Source organism: Anolis carolinensis, unplaced genomic scaffold, assembly GCF_035594765.1.
Source record: "Anolis carolinensis isolate JA03-04 unplaced genomic scaffold, rAnoCar3.1.pri scaffold_12, whole genome shotgun sequence".
Lineage (NCBI taxonomy): Eukaryota > Metazoa > Chordata > Lepidosauria > Squamata > Dactyloidae > Anolis > Anolis carolinensis.
Window position 1 is genome coordinate 7,230,053 of NW_026943823.1, and position 13,060 is coordinate 7,243,112.

The window sequence follows — 13,060 nt, forward strand, 5'->3', positions numbered from 1 at the left end:
CTGTAGTTTTGTTGTTTTGTCCGGTGCCCTGATTCCGTCACTCTTTTATATATATAGATATTATATTACAGTAGAGTCTCACTAATCCAAGCCTCACTTATCCAAGCCTCTGGATAATCCAAGCCATTTTTGTAGTCAATGTTTTCAATATATCATGATATTCTGGTGCTAAATTCGTAAATACAGTAATTACAACATAACATTACTGCGCATTGAACTACTTTTTCTGTCAAATTTGTTGTATAACATGAAGTTTTGGTGCTTCATTTGTAAAATCATAACCTAATTTGATGTTTAATAGGCGTCTCCTTAATCCTTCCTTATTATCCAAGATATTCGCTTATCCAAGCTTCTGCCGGCCCGTTTAGCTTGGATAAGTGAGACTCTACTGTATTATTATTATTATTATTATTATTATTATTATTATTATTATTATTATTATTATGCTTTGTTTGCTCAAATGGAAAGAGATGCAGAAGATAATCCAAAAGCTCATTCTCAAGATGTATAGACCTATTTGTGTTGAATTGTAAATCTGATTGTTTGAACGTATCTACTGTATCAGTAACTACAGAATTGAGGCCATGATCTGAAGCCATCTCTTTCCACCCTAAGCGATGGATTTTTTTTTAAAATTCTCTCAAAGAAAGAAACTGGAAAGGTCAGAAGTGTGACCATCCAGACCAAACAATAATTGTGGTCCCATTGCACCGACTAGCATTCAAAACCCCGCAGGCAAACTTCAGAGGCTACACAGATGTCTTTGTCAAGCGAAAGCATTCACCCAAAAGTATTGATATTGCATGTCCAGGTGGATGTCAGCCCAATGACAGTGTGACCGTGCTTTCTTTTCGAGGAAGATCAATATTTAACTAGCAACAGTGTTCGGCGAACGTACAGAAGCAAGGAAAACTTGTTCGAGATGTCAAGCGAAGAGAGATTTCAGGAAAGGGATTTCTAACAAAGCTCTTGACAGAATGAGAGAAGCAGAGGCTCATTTGTGTTTTACTTTGAGGTGCGCCAAAAAAAACCCAAAACAAAAGCAACTGTGTGATGGCGGAGATTTTTATGCACCTTCTCTCACACATTAGATGAATGTGAAATCTTGCTGAAACGACATGCATTGCATTATTCTGAAATGCAAAGTTGTGCCAAATATTGCAGAAATGGGAAACGGAATGCAATTCTTTAGGCAAAATTGCTCCAATAATAGCCTTAAGTAAAGGTAAAGGTTTCCCCTGACGTTAAGTCCAGTCGTGTCCGATTCTGGGGGTTGGTGCTCATCTCCATTTCTAAGCTGAAGAGCTGGTGTTGTCCGTAGACACCTCCAAGGTCATGTGGCCGGCATGACTGCATGGAGCCCCGTTACCTTCCCGCCGGAGCAGTACCTATTGATCTACTCACATTTGCATGTTTTCGAACTGCTAGGTTGACAGAAGCTGGAGCTAACAGCGGGTGCTCATGCTGCTCCCGGGGTTTGAACCTGGGACCTTTCAGTCTGCAAGTTCAGCAGCTCAGCGCTTTAACCCACTTCGCTACCGGGGTTCCTAATACAGTAGAGTCTCACTTATCCAACATAAACGGGCCGGCAGAAGCTTGGATAAGCAAATATCTTGGATAATAAGGAGGGATTAAGGAAAAGCCTATTAAACATCAAATTAGGTTAAGATTTTACAAATTAAGCAGCAAAACATCATGTTATACCACAAATTGGACAGAAAAAAGTAGTTCAATAGGCAGTAATGCTAAGTAGTAATTACTGTATTTATGAATTTAGCACCAAAATATCATGATGTATTGAAAACATTGACTACAAAAATGGCTTGGATAATCCAGAGGCTTGGATAAGCGAGGCTTGGATAAGTGAGACTACTGTATTTTGATCCCACCATTTCATCTTTGGGATTGTTTTACAGTAGTGGGTTGCTGTGAGTTTTCCGGGCTGCATGGCCATGTTCCAGAAGCATTCTTTCCTGACGTTTCGCCCACATCTATGGCAGGCATCCTCAGAGGTTGGGAGGATGCGTGCCATAGATGTGGGCGAAACATCAGGAGAAAATGCTGCTGGATCATGGCCATACTGCCCGGAAAACCCACAGTGACCTAGTAATTCCGGCCAAGAAAACCTTCGACAACACAAGGTAAGAAAGGCTGGATGTGGAGCCCTCGGTGGCGCAGCGGGTTAAACCACTGAGCTGCTGAACTTTCTGACCGGGGAGCCGAGTGGCCTCCTGTTGTTAGCCCCAGTCTAGGTGTTAACTCTGGGGGTTGGTGCTCATCTCCATTTCGAAGCCGAAGAGCCAGCGTTGTCTGTAGACACCTCCAAGGTCATGTGGCCGGCATGACTGCATGGAATGCCATTACCTTCCCACTTGCAGACCGAAAGGTTGCAGCTTCAAATCCCGGGAGCGGAATGAGCGCCCGCTGTTAGCCCCAGCTCCTGCCAACCTAGCAGTTCAAAAACATGCAAATGTGAGTACATCAATAGGTACCGCTCCAGCGGGAAGGTAACGGCACTCCATGCAGTCATGCCAGCCATATGACCTTGGAGGTGTCTACGGACAATGCCGGCTCTTCGGCTTTGAAATGGAGATGAGCACCAACCCCCAGAGTTAACCCCTAGACTTAATGTCCTTTACAACAATGTCAAATAATATTGTTTGAACTGCATTATATGGTCAGCATAGACAAATATAATGCAATTCAATGCCATTCAATTGCATTATATGGGTCTGTATGATATTCTATGGCAGTGTCTATCTAGCCAGAGTGGCTTTACATCCAGCAGAATTTAATCTTAGAGCATGAAAACAAGAACGTGCGCCTGAGCATTTGCAGATCCCATTTCCATTATAAATGAGAAACCAAGGTATCCCCCATGGCTTGTGGATTTTGATACCTGGCTACCAAATCAGAGAAGGTTTTTGTCTTGGTGATGGGATACAATGAAATTACATTTCAAATGTAATGCAACTAATAGGAACAGTTACCTTACTTGTGCAACATGTTGCGTTTTCTATTTACAGTAGAGTCTCACTTATCCAACATAAATGGGCCGGCAGAACGTTGGATAAGCGAATATCTTGGGTAATAAGGAGAGATTAAGGAAAAACCTATTAAACATCAAATTAGGTTGTGATTTTACAAATTAAGCACCAAAACATCATGTTATACAACAAATTTGACAGAAAAAGTAGTTAATTACACATTAATGCTATGTAGTAATTACTGTATTTACGAATTTAGCACCAAAATATCACAATGCATTGAAAACATTGACTACAAAAATGCGTTGGATAATCCAGAATGTTGGATAAGTGAATGTTGGATAAATGAGACTCTACTGTACTTTCAAAGTTACTTTTAAGAGCATTGAAAGTTACAGTTCCAAGATACTTTAGAGCAGGCATGGGCAAACTTTGACCCTCCAAGTGTTTTGGACTTCAACTCCCACAATTCCTAACAGAAAGTTGAGCAGCTCAGCGGTTTAACCCGCTGTTAAGAATATAGGTACAGTAGAGTCTCACTTATCCAAGACTCGCTTATCCAAGCTTCTGAATTATCCAAGCCATTTTTGTAGTCAATGCTTTCAATATATCGTGATATTTTGGAGCTAAATTCGTAAATACATTAATTACTACATAGCATTACTGCGTATTGAACTACTTTTTATGTCAAATTTGTTGTATAACATGATGTTTTGGTGCTTAATTTGTAAAATCATAACCTAATTTGATGTTTAGTAGGCTTTTCCTTAATCCCTCCTTATTATCCAAGATATTCGCTTATCCAACATTCTGCCAGCCCGTTTATGTTGGATAAGTGAGACTCTACTGCAGGGGTCCCCAAACTAAGGCCCGGGGGCCGGATGCGGCCCTCCAAGGTCATTCACCTGGCCCGCCGCCTCCGTTTTATAATATAATATTTTTATATCATTTTAATAATATATTGTATTTACATATAATATTGATAATAATATTATAATGTTATACAATATAATACTAATACCATATAATAATATTAATTATATGTTATATATTATATATAATATTACAGTATAGTGCAGGGGTCCCCAAACTAAGGCCCGGGGGCCGGATGCGGCCCTCCAAGGTCATTTACCTGGCCCCCGCCATCAGTTTTATAATATATTTTATATCATTTTAAATAATATAATATATTGTATATACATATAATATTGATAATAATATTATGTTATACAATATAATATTAATAATGATACCATATCATAATATTAATTATATGTTGTATATTACATATAATATTGCAGTATAGTGGTATCGTTCAATATAGTAATATATAATGCTAATATTGTGCTATGCTAATAATATAATATATTCTACTAGCTGTGCCTGGCCATGCGTTGCTGTGGTAAAGTGGTGGTGGTATTTTTATTTGTATTTTTTTAATTAATGTTGTTGTAACTTATCTTTTTTATTTATTATATTTTATTATTTTGCTGTATTATTTTTAGTTATTTTGTTATTATAGTATTTTATTGTATTAATTTTTAGTGTTTTTTATTATTTTTATTATTTTATTGTATTATTTGTATTTATTTTATTTTTTATTCTTTTATTAACACTAGGCTGAGGGGGTTGCTTAGGAGACCAAGTGGGCGGAGCTTAGCCTTCTAACTGGCAGCAATTGGATAAAAACAATTACTCCTCTCCCTCTAATTAGGACTTTATTTTTCTTTTCTTTTTGTTGTCGGAACCTAGGGGCAAGGATGGTGGGTTGTGTTGCTAAATTTCTAGGTTCTGGGGCTTGTACTTTTGTTGTTTAGTGGGAGGGACGGACACCATTACTCTTTTATATATATAGATGTACATACAGCTGCTCTGAGTCCCCTTCAGGGTGAGAAGGGCGAGATATAAATGTAATAAATAAATGTAGTAAACGAATAAATAAATAATGTTAGACTTAGGCTCGCCCAAAGTCTGAAATGACTTGAAGGCACACAACAACAACAACAATCCTAATTAACTTGATTATCTCATTGGCCAGAAGCAGGCCCACACTTCCCATTGAAATCCTGATAGGTTTATGCTGGTTACAATTGTTTTCATTTTTAAATATTGTATTGTTCTTTCATTGTTGTTGTTGTTTTGCACTACAAATAAGATATGTGTAGTGTACATAGGAATTTGTCCGGTTTTTTTCCCAAATGATAATTCGGCTCCTCCACAGTCTGAAGGATTGTGGACCAGCCCTCTGCTTTAAAAGTTTGGGGACCCCTGCTCTACTGTATATAGAATTGTGCTCTATGTTAAAAATATTCCGTCAAGTTTGGAAGGACACAATGACACCCATGACATGCATAATGGAACAGACAGATTTCTAGAAAGATTTCCCCTCTGTGACAGATTTAATATAATCTTTTAATAGTAACATGAAGTGGGAACGGATCTCTTTCCTGACCCTTCTGGTTTGCTCCTGACTTGTCAGAACCGATGAGGCTAAAGGAACCGGCTTCCAACAAAACTGAGACTCACGGGTTTTGTCCAAAGTTCAGAGCACTTTCTCGTGCAAGAATGTGCTTAGGGCCCCGTGCCAATCCTGGGACCACAAAGGCGGCATTTTAATCCTGGATAACAAAGCCTCGAGGCCAGAAGAAGCCAGCTTTCTGACTCCTGGTCTTTGCCAAAGAGTCAAAAGGGTGGTGCCAGCCAGGAAGCAAAACAGCAACCCAAGAAATGGCTTCATTTCCATGTCATTTCTGGAGAGAGAAAAAATGCTTATTAAACATATGGGGAAGGGAAAGAAAAGATAAAATCCTACTATCTATACATACCTTGTTGTTATTTTTTTATTATCGTAAATTATTTAATTGTTTGCAAAATGTTATACGTGAGCTGAGACTCACAAGGCTGTGGCGCAGGCTGGTTAGCAGCCAGCTGCAATAAATCACTCTGACCAATTGGTCATGAGTTCGAGGCCAGCCCGTGTCAGAGTGAGCACCCGACAATTAAAATATATATACAGTAGGGTCTCACTTATGCAACACTCGCTTATCCAACGTTCTGGATTATCCAATGCATTTTTGTAGTCAATGTTTTCAATATATTGTGATATTTTGGTGCTAAATTCGTAAATACAGTAATTACTACATAGCATTACTGCTTATTGAACTACTTTTTCTGCCAAATTTGTGGTCTAACATGATGTTTTGGTGCTTCATTTGTAAAATCATAACCTAATTTTATGTTTAATAGGCTTTTCCTTAGTACCTCCTTATTATCCAACATATTCACTTATCCAACATTCTGCCGGCCCGTTTATGTTGGATAAGTGAGACTCTACTGTATACTAGCTGTGCCCAGCCACGCTTAGCTGTGGCTTTGTCTGGAGGTGTCTGTATTTTATAGGCAGTGTGGAAGAGGCCTGAGGCCTAACTTTGCCTGTCCCCTGGGCTGAGTGGGTTGCTAGGAGACCAAGTGGGCAGAGCTTAGCCTTCTAACTGGCAGCAATTGGATAAAAGCAATTATTCCTCTCCCTCTAATTAGGACTTTATTTTTCTTTTCTTTTTGTTGTATCAACCTAGAGGCATGGATGAGGGGTTGTGCTGTCAATTTTTGAGGTTGTGGGGTGTTTAGTTTTGTTGTTTTGTCGGTCGCCAGGATTCCATCATTCTTTTATATATATAGATAGCCCCTGCTCATTGCTGACCTAAGCAGCCCAAAAGATAGTTGCATCTATCAAGTAGGAAATTTAGGTACCACTTATATGTGGGGAGGCTAATTTACAAAACCATAAAAATCATCCCGCCGCCGTTGGAATGAGGAAGTTACCGTCGCAGTGGATGATGAAACAGCTGCTCCCCCTGTGGGCGGAATCAAGCATACCCTCAGGAAGCTGGAAGCTGGAGAAGGTTAAAATTGCCTCTGCGTCTGTCTCTGTTCTATGTTATATGGCATTGAATGTTTGCCTTATATGTGTACAATGTGATCTGCCCTGAGTCCCCTTCGGGGTGAGAAGGGTGGAATATAAATACTGTAAATAAATAACATAATAAATAAATCACCATAGTTTGTGCAAAATGGTTGAAACATGTAGCGCAGGGATGGGAACATGTGCCAGCTGAATTACTGACCTGAAGGTTGGGTTGCTGACCTGAAGGTTGCTGGTTCAGATCCGCGAGATGGGGTGAGCTCCCGTCCGTCAGCTCTAGCTTGCGGGGACATGAGAGAAGCCACCCTGAAGGATGGTAACACATTTATTTATATATTTATTTACAGTGTTTATATTCCGCCCTTCTCACCCTGTATTAAGTTATTGTATATTGTATGTTGTTTTGCACTGGTTGGAAACCGGCCTGAGTCCCTTCGGAGAAATAGAGCAGTATAGAAATAAAGTTTTTATTATTATTATTATTATTATTATTATTATTATTATTATTATTATTAAGGGGACTCAGGGCGGATCACAATGCGCATATACGTGATAAATATTCAATGCCATTAGACATACGGACATATAGACAGACACAGAGGCAATTTGACATTTTCCAGCTTCCGGCTTCATGAGGGTATGCTCGATTCCGGTCACAAGGGGGAGCTGCTATGTCACCATCCACTTGTGACACCGAGTCCTTGATGGAGTACTTCCTCAATCCTTTCTGCACACTGCTGGAAGTTTTTATGGTGTTGTAAATTAATTAAATTAGCCTCCCCACATAAAGTGGTACCTAAATTTTCTACTCGACAGATGCAACTGTTTTTCCAGCTGCTTAGGTCAACAGTGAGCTAGGCTATTAAATGGTCGGGAGCTCACTCCGACATGGGCTTCAATCTCATGACCTCTCAGCCACAGCACAGCCCGGGCATCCTCTGGGCTACGTCTCTGTAGACAGCCAATTCTCTCACACCAGAAGCGACTTGCAGTATGTTCTCAAGTCACTTCTAACACGATATAAAAGGGATGGGAAATGTGCAAGCCTACCTTTGTTGTTGGATTGCAATTCCCATTAACCCCAGTAAACACCGTAAATGCTAAGGAGTGCTGGGACTTGTGGTGCATCAATGTTTTGAGGGCTCCATGATTCCCATAAAAAGACCTTGGCCCCTTCTACACTGATTATCAAAACATATAAACCACATGATCTGCTTTGAACTGGATTATATGAGTCTGCACTGCCATATAATCCCGTTCAAAGCGTTTAATCTGGATTTTATCTCAGGAGAGGCCTGAGAAACTTCTCTCCAGAAGAACAGGCGGACCATGATTTAGCTTTTCAGAAAGTTCAGACTTGAACTAGATTTATCTATTTTCACTGAAAAATAACAATTATTTGACTCATGTCTTACAAAGAATCCTGAGAGTTTTACTTGCGGCCAAAGAGGCATATTGTAGTCTTCTTCTTTTGTTCTCTCCTATTTTAACAATCTGGATTATAGCAGCTTTTATGACTTTGAATATATTAGTAATACTGAGATTGGTGGGACCATAAATAGGAAAGAAGCAATTAAAAAACCAGCTGAGGCTGGAGGGCTACCAGGAAATAACTAAACAAGCAGAAATGGGATCATTGCACATTGGGACTTATTTCTATCGATGCATACATTAAAATCTTGCCCGTAGGGAGGAACATCGATGAACTGTTTAGAGAGAAGTGCAGCATTATACGAGGGTTGAATGAAAAGTAATGCCTCCACCTTCGTTACTTGGGTTTGGATGGGAATATTTTAATAAATCAAATGCAGAAATAATCCTTTGATCCTTATTGTTCTCACTTTAACAACACAACCGTTCAATGCTAAGGCTTCCCCGTCTGCGCAGGGTTCCATACTTCGCACTTTTACAACACAACCGTTCAATGCTAAGGCTTCCCCGTCTGCGCAGGGTTCCACACTTCGCACTTTAACAACACAACCGTTCAATGCTAAGGCTTCCCCGTCTGCGCGGGGTTCCATACTTCGCACTTTAACAACACAACCGTTCAATGCTAAGGCTTCCCCGTCTGCGCGGGGTTCCATACTTCGCACTTTTACAACACAACCGTTCAATGCTAAGGCTTCCCCGTCTGCGCAGGGTTCCATACTTCACACTTTAACAACACAACCGTTCAATGCTAAGGCTTCCCCGTCTGCGCAGGGTTCCATACTTCGCACTTTAACAACACAACCGTTCAATGCTAAGGCTTCCCCGTCTGCGCAGGGTTCCATACTTCGCACTTTAACAACACAACCATTCAATGCTAAGGCTTCCCGCCAAGTGGAACTGTATAGGAGAGTCTACTGAACAAGCTAGTACCTGCCGCATACCAGTACTGCCATCCGTTGAGGAGTTACGAAGGCGGAGGCATTACTTTTCATTCAACCCTAGTATTAAGCGCTGAGTGTATCCGTCATTTAAACCTGCTTGGAACTGATTTTGGAGCAGAACCGGGGAGGAAACCCAAATAAAACCTGCAAAAGGAATAGCTTGGACATGTTGTTATTCTTTTCATAAAACAGAAGACGTTTACTGCAGAGAGATTTCCGAAGGGAATTGGCCGTAAAAGCCCTGAGCCTAGAGCAGGAAGCTTGTTTAGTGAGGCCCATTATGTCTCTGGTTGTACTGGATGGCTTTCCGCCTTCTTAATAGGATGGTGGCTCCCTTTATAGTAATAGCTTTTTTTTTCGGGATTTTGTAGCGCCTTGGAGACTAACTGAGAGAACACAGTTGGTAACGTAAGCTATTATAAACCGAGTCTGCTCTCCCATACTTCTCAGTTAGGACTTCATCACACCGGTTTGTCATCTTGTCACAATTGTATTGATCAAGCGACCAGAAACATGCTGCTATTGGAATTATTTTTCTTCTTCGTGGTCTCTGTGAAATCGCACATGTGGGTTTCCTGTGCCGACACAGTCAGTTTCGGAATTTTCTAGAAGCTCTTCAATAGTAGTTCTCAACCTTCCTAATGCCACGACTCTTTAATACAGTTGCTCATGTTGTGGTGATCCCTCAACCATAACATTATTTCCGTTGCTACTTCATCACTGTCATTTTGCAACTGTTATGGATCATAATGTAAATATCGGATATGCAGGATGTATTTCATTCACTGGACCAAATTTGGCAAAAATACCCACAAATTTGAATACTGGTAGGGTTGGGCAGGGATTGATTTTGTCATTTGGGAGTTGTAGTTGCTGGGATTTATAGTTCACCTACAATCAAATAATAATAATAATAATAATAATAATAATAATAATAATAATAATAATAATAATAATATAATAATATAATAATAATAAGAAGAAGAAGAACATTCTGAACTCCACCAATGATGGAACTGAACCAAACTTGACACACAGAATTCCCATGACCTATAGAAAATATTTGAAGTGTTTGGTGGGCATTGACCTTGAGTTTGGGAGTTGTAGTTCGACTACATCTAGAGAGCTCTGTGGACTCAAACAGTGATGGATCTGGACCAAATTTGGCACAAATACTCAATACACCCAAATGTGAACATTGGTGAAGTTTGAGAAAAATAGACCTTGACATTTGGGAGTTGTAGTGTTGGTATTTGATGACCCTCGACACCCCCCTTGTGACCCCTCCCAGGGGTCCAGACTCCCCGGTTGAAAAACACTGCTCTACAAGATACTTTTTTGATGTATTACTGTGTATTTCCTCCTGTTTTTTTCCTTATTTTGCCACAACTGCACACTCACACAGCCGTGACATTTTCATGAGACTCAAGAACGACATTTAAATAGGATGGCTCAAAATTTCTATAGTAAAGCCAGTACTGTTCTGTTATCCAGGTGGAGGCCAGAAGGGGGCGATAGAGAGAGAAGGCTAGGCCATTTTATGGGGGTGAGTTTATTTATTCATTCATTTATTTATTTACAGTATTTATATTCCGCCCTTCTTTCTCACCCCGAAGGGGATTCAGGGCGGATCACAATCTATATATATAAAAGAGTGATGGCATCAGGGCAGCGGACAAAACAACAAAACTACAGGCTCTCCAACCTCGAAATTTGACAACACAACCCATCATTCACGGCTCTAGGTTGATACAACAAAAAGAAAAGAAAAATAAAGTCCTAATTACAGGGAGAGGAATAATAGTTTTTATCCAATTGCTGCCAGTTAGAAGGCTAAGCTCCGCCCACTTGGTCTCCTAGCAACCTACTCAGCCCAAGGGACAGGCACAGTTAGGCCTCACTTAGGCCTCTTCCACAGCTTATCAGATTTTAACTGGATTATATGGCAGTGTAGACTCAAGGCCCTTCCACACAGCTATATAAACCATTTAGAATCTTATATTATCTGCTTTGAACTGGATTATCTTGACTCCACACTGCCATATAATCCACTTCAGTGTGCATACTAAACATAAAGATTACCATACAACAGACATTCAATACCACCACTACCTCAACAATTTCTCACCAACACCACCAGACAACGCCACAGCAATGCGTGGCTGGGCACAGCTAGTGTACATATATATGGCAAACATTCAATACCATTAGAGAAACAGCACACAGACAGACAGATACAGAGGCTATTTAACTTCCCAGCTTCTGGCTTTGTGAGGGTATGCTCGATTCCGGACAGAGGAGGAGCTGCTGCTTAATCATCCACTGTGACGACAAGTCCTTTTTGATGGAGTACTTCCTCATCCGGTGTTGTAAATCAGTTAAATTAGCCTCCCCGCATAAGCGGTCCCTAAATTTTCCTACTTGACAGATGTAACTGTCTTTCGGGTTCCGGCCACAGGGGGAGCAGCTGCTTCATCATCCACTGTGACGCCGAGTCCAAATACTTCATTCCAAACACTGCTGGATGATTTTTATGGTGACCTCAAGATCGAACTGCAAAGACTCTGGCAGAAACCAGTGCAGGTGGTCCCGGTGGTGATCGGCACATTGGGTGCCGTGCCAAAAGATCTCAGCCGTCATTTGGAAACAATAGACATTGACAAAATTACGATCTGCCAGCTGCAAAAGGCCACCCTACTGGAATCTGCACGCATCATCCGAAAATACATCACACAGTCCTAGACACTTGGGAAGTGTTCGACTTGTGATTTTCTGATACGAAATCCAGCGTGTCTATCTTGTTTGCTGTGTCATAATAAAATAATAAAAATAATAATAATAATAATAATAATAATAATAATTTTATACCCCGCATCCATCTCCCCAGAGGGACTCGGAGCAGCTTACATACCAGTTGTATATGGAAATACAGTAGAGTCTCACTTATCCAAGCTAAACGGGCCGGCAGAAGCTTGGATAAGCAAGTATCTTGGATAATAAGGAAGGATTAACGAAAAGCCTATTAAACATCAAATTAGGTTATGATTTTACAAATTAAGCACCAAAACTTCATGTTATACAACAAATTTGACAGAAAAAGTAGTTCAATACGCAGTAATGTTATGTTGTAATTACTGTATTTACGAATTTAGCACCAAAATATCATGATATATTGAAAACATTAACTACAAAAATGGCTTGGATTATTCAGAGTCTTGGATAAGCGAGGCTTGGATAAGTGAGACGCTACTGTAATGGTATTAACAAGAAATTCACAGGATGCCTTGACTGTGACAGGAGTCACAGTTTGTCTGGTTCAGTTATGTAGGTTTGTGATGACAACTACTGTACAGTATAGAATAAATGTTCATTTTTTTGTTCAACAATGAATATGAATTCTTCTTCATGGAAAAATAAGACATCCCCTGAAAATAAGACCTAGCACATCTTTGGGAGTAAAAAATAATATAAGACACAGTCTTATTTTCGGGGAAACACGGTATATTGCATCTTATACCAATTCTCTCTGATATCAGATGCGGCCGAATATTTATATTATACTAGCTGTGCCCGGCCACGCGTTGCTGTGGCGAAGTCTGGTGGTATGGGAAATGAAGTATTGAGGAATTGGTGGTAGTTAAGGTAAAGGGTAAAGGTTTTCCCCAGACATTAAGTCCAGTCGTGTCTAACTCTGGAGGCTGGTGCTCATCTCCATTTCTAAGCTGAAGAGTTGGCGTTGTCCGTAGACTCCTCCAGGGTCATGTGGCATGACTGCATGG

At 40.2% G+C, this 13,060-nt stretch overlaps 1 protein-coding gene across 5 annotated transcripts in view; it reads left to right on the forward strand.

Moving 5' to 3' along the window:
* Nucleotides 1-13,060, forward strand: part of drp2 (dystrophin related protein 2) — a 90,055-nt gene that overhangs the window by 17,309 nt on the left and 59,686 nt on the right. Inside the window, exon 2 of one of the 5 annotated variants that reach the window (XM_062963954.1) lies at nucleotides 10,776-10,827. The exons of the other annotated variants lie outside the window; for them this stretch is intronic. The gene's annotated coding sequence lies outside the window, so the exon portion shown is untranslated. The remainder of the gene's footprint in view (nucleotides 1-10,775; nucleotides 10,828-13,060) is intronic. 5 annotated transcript variants of the gene reach the window in all.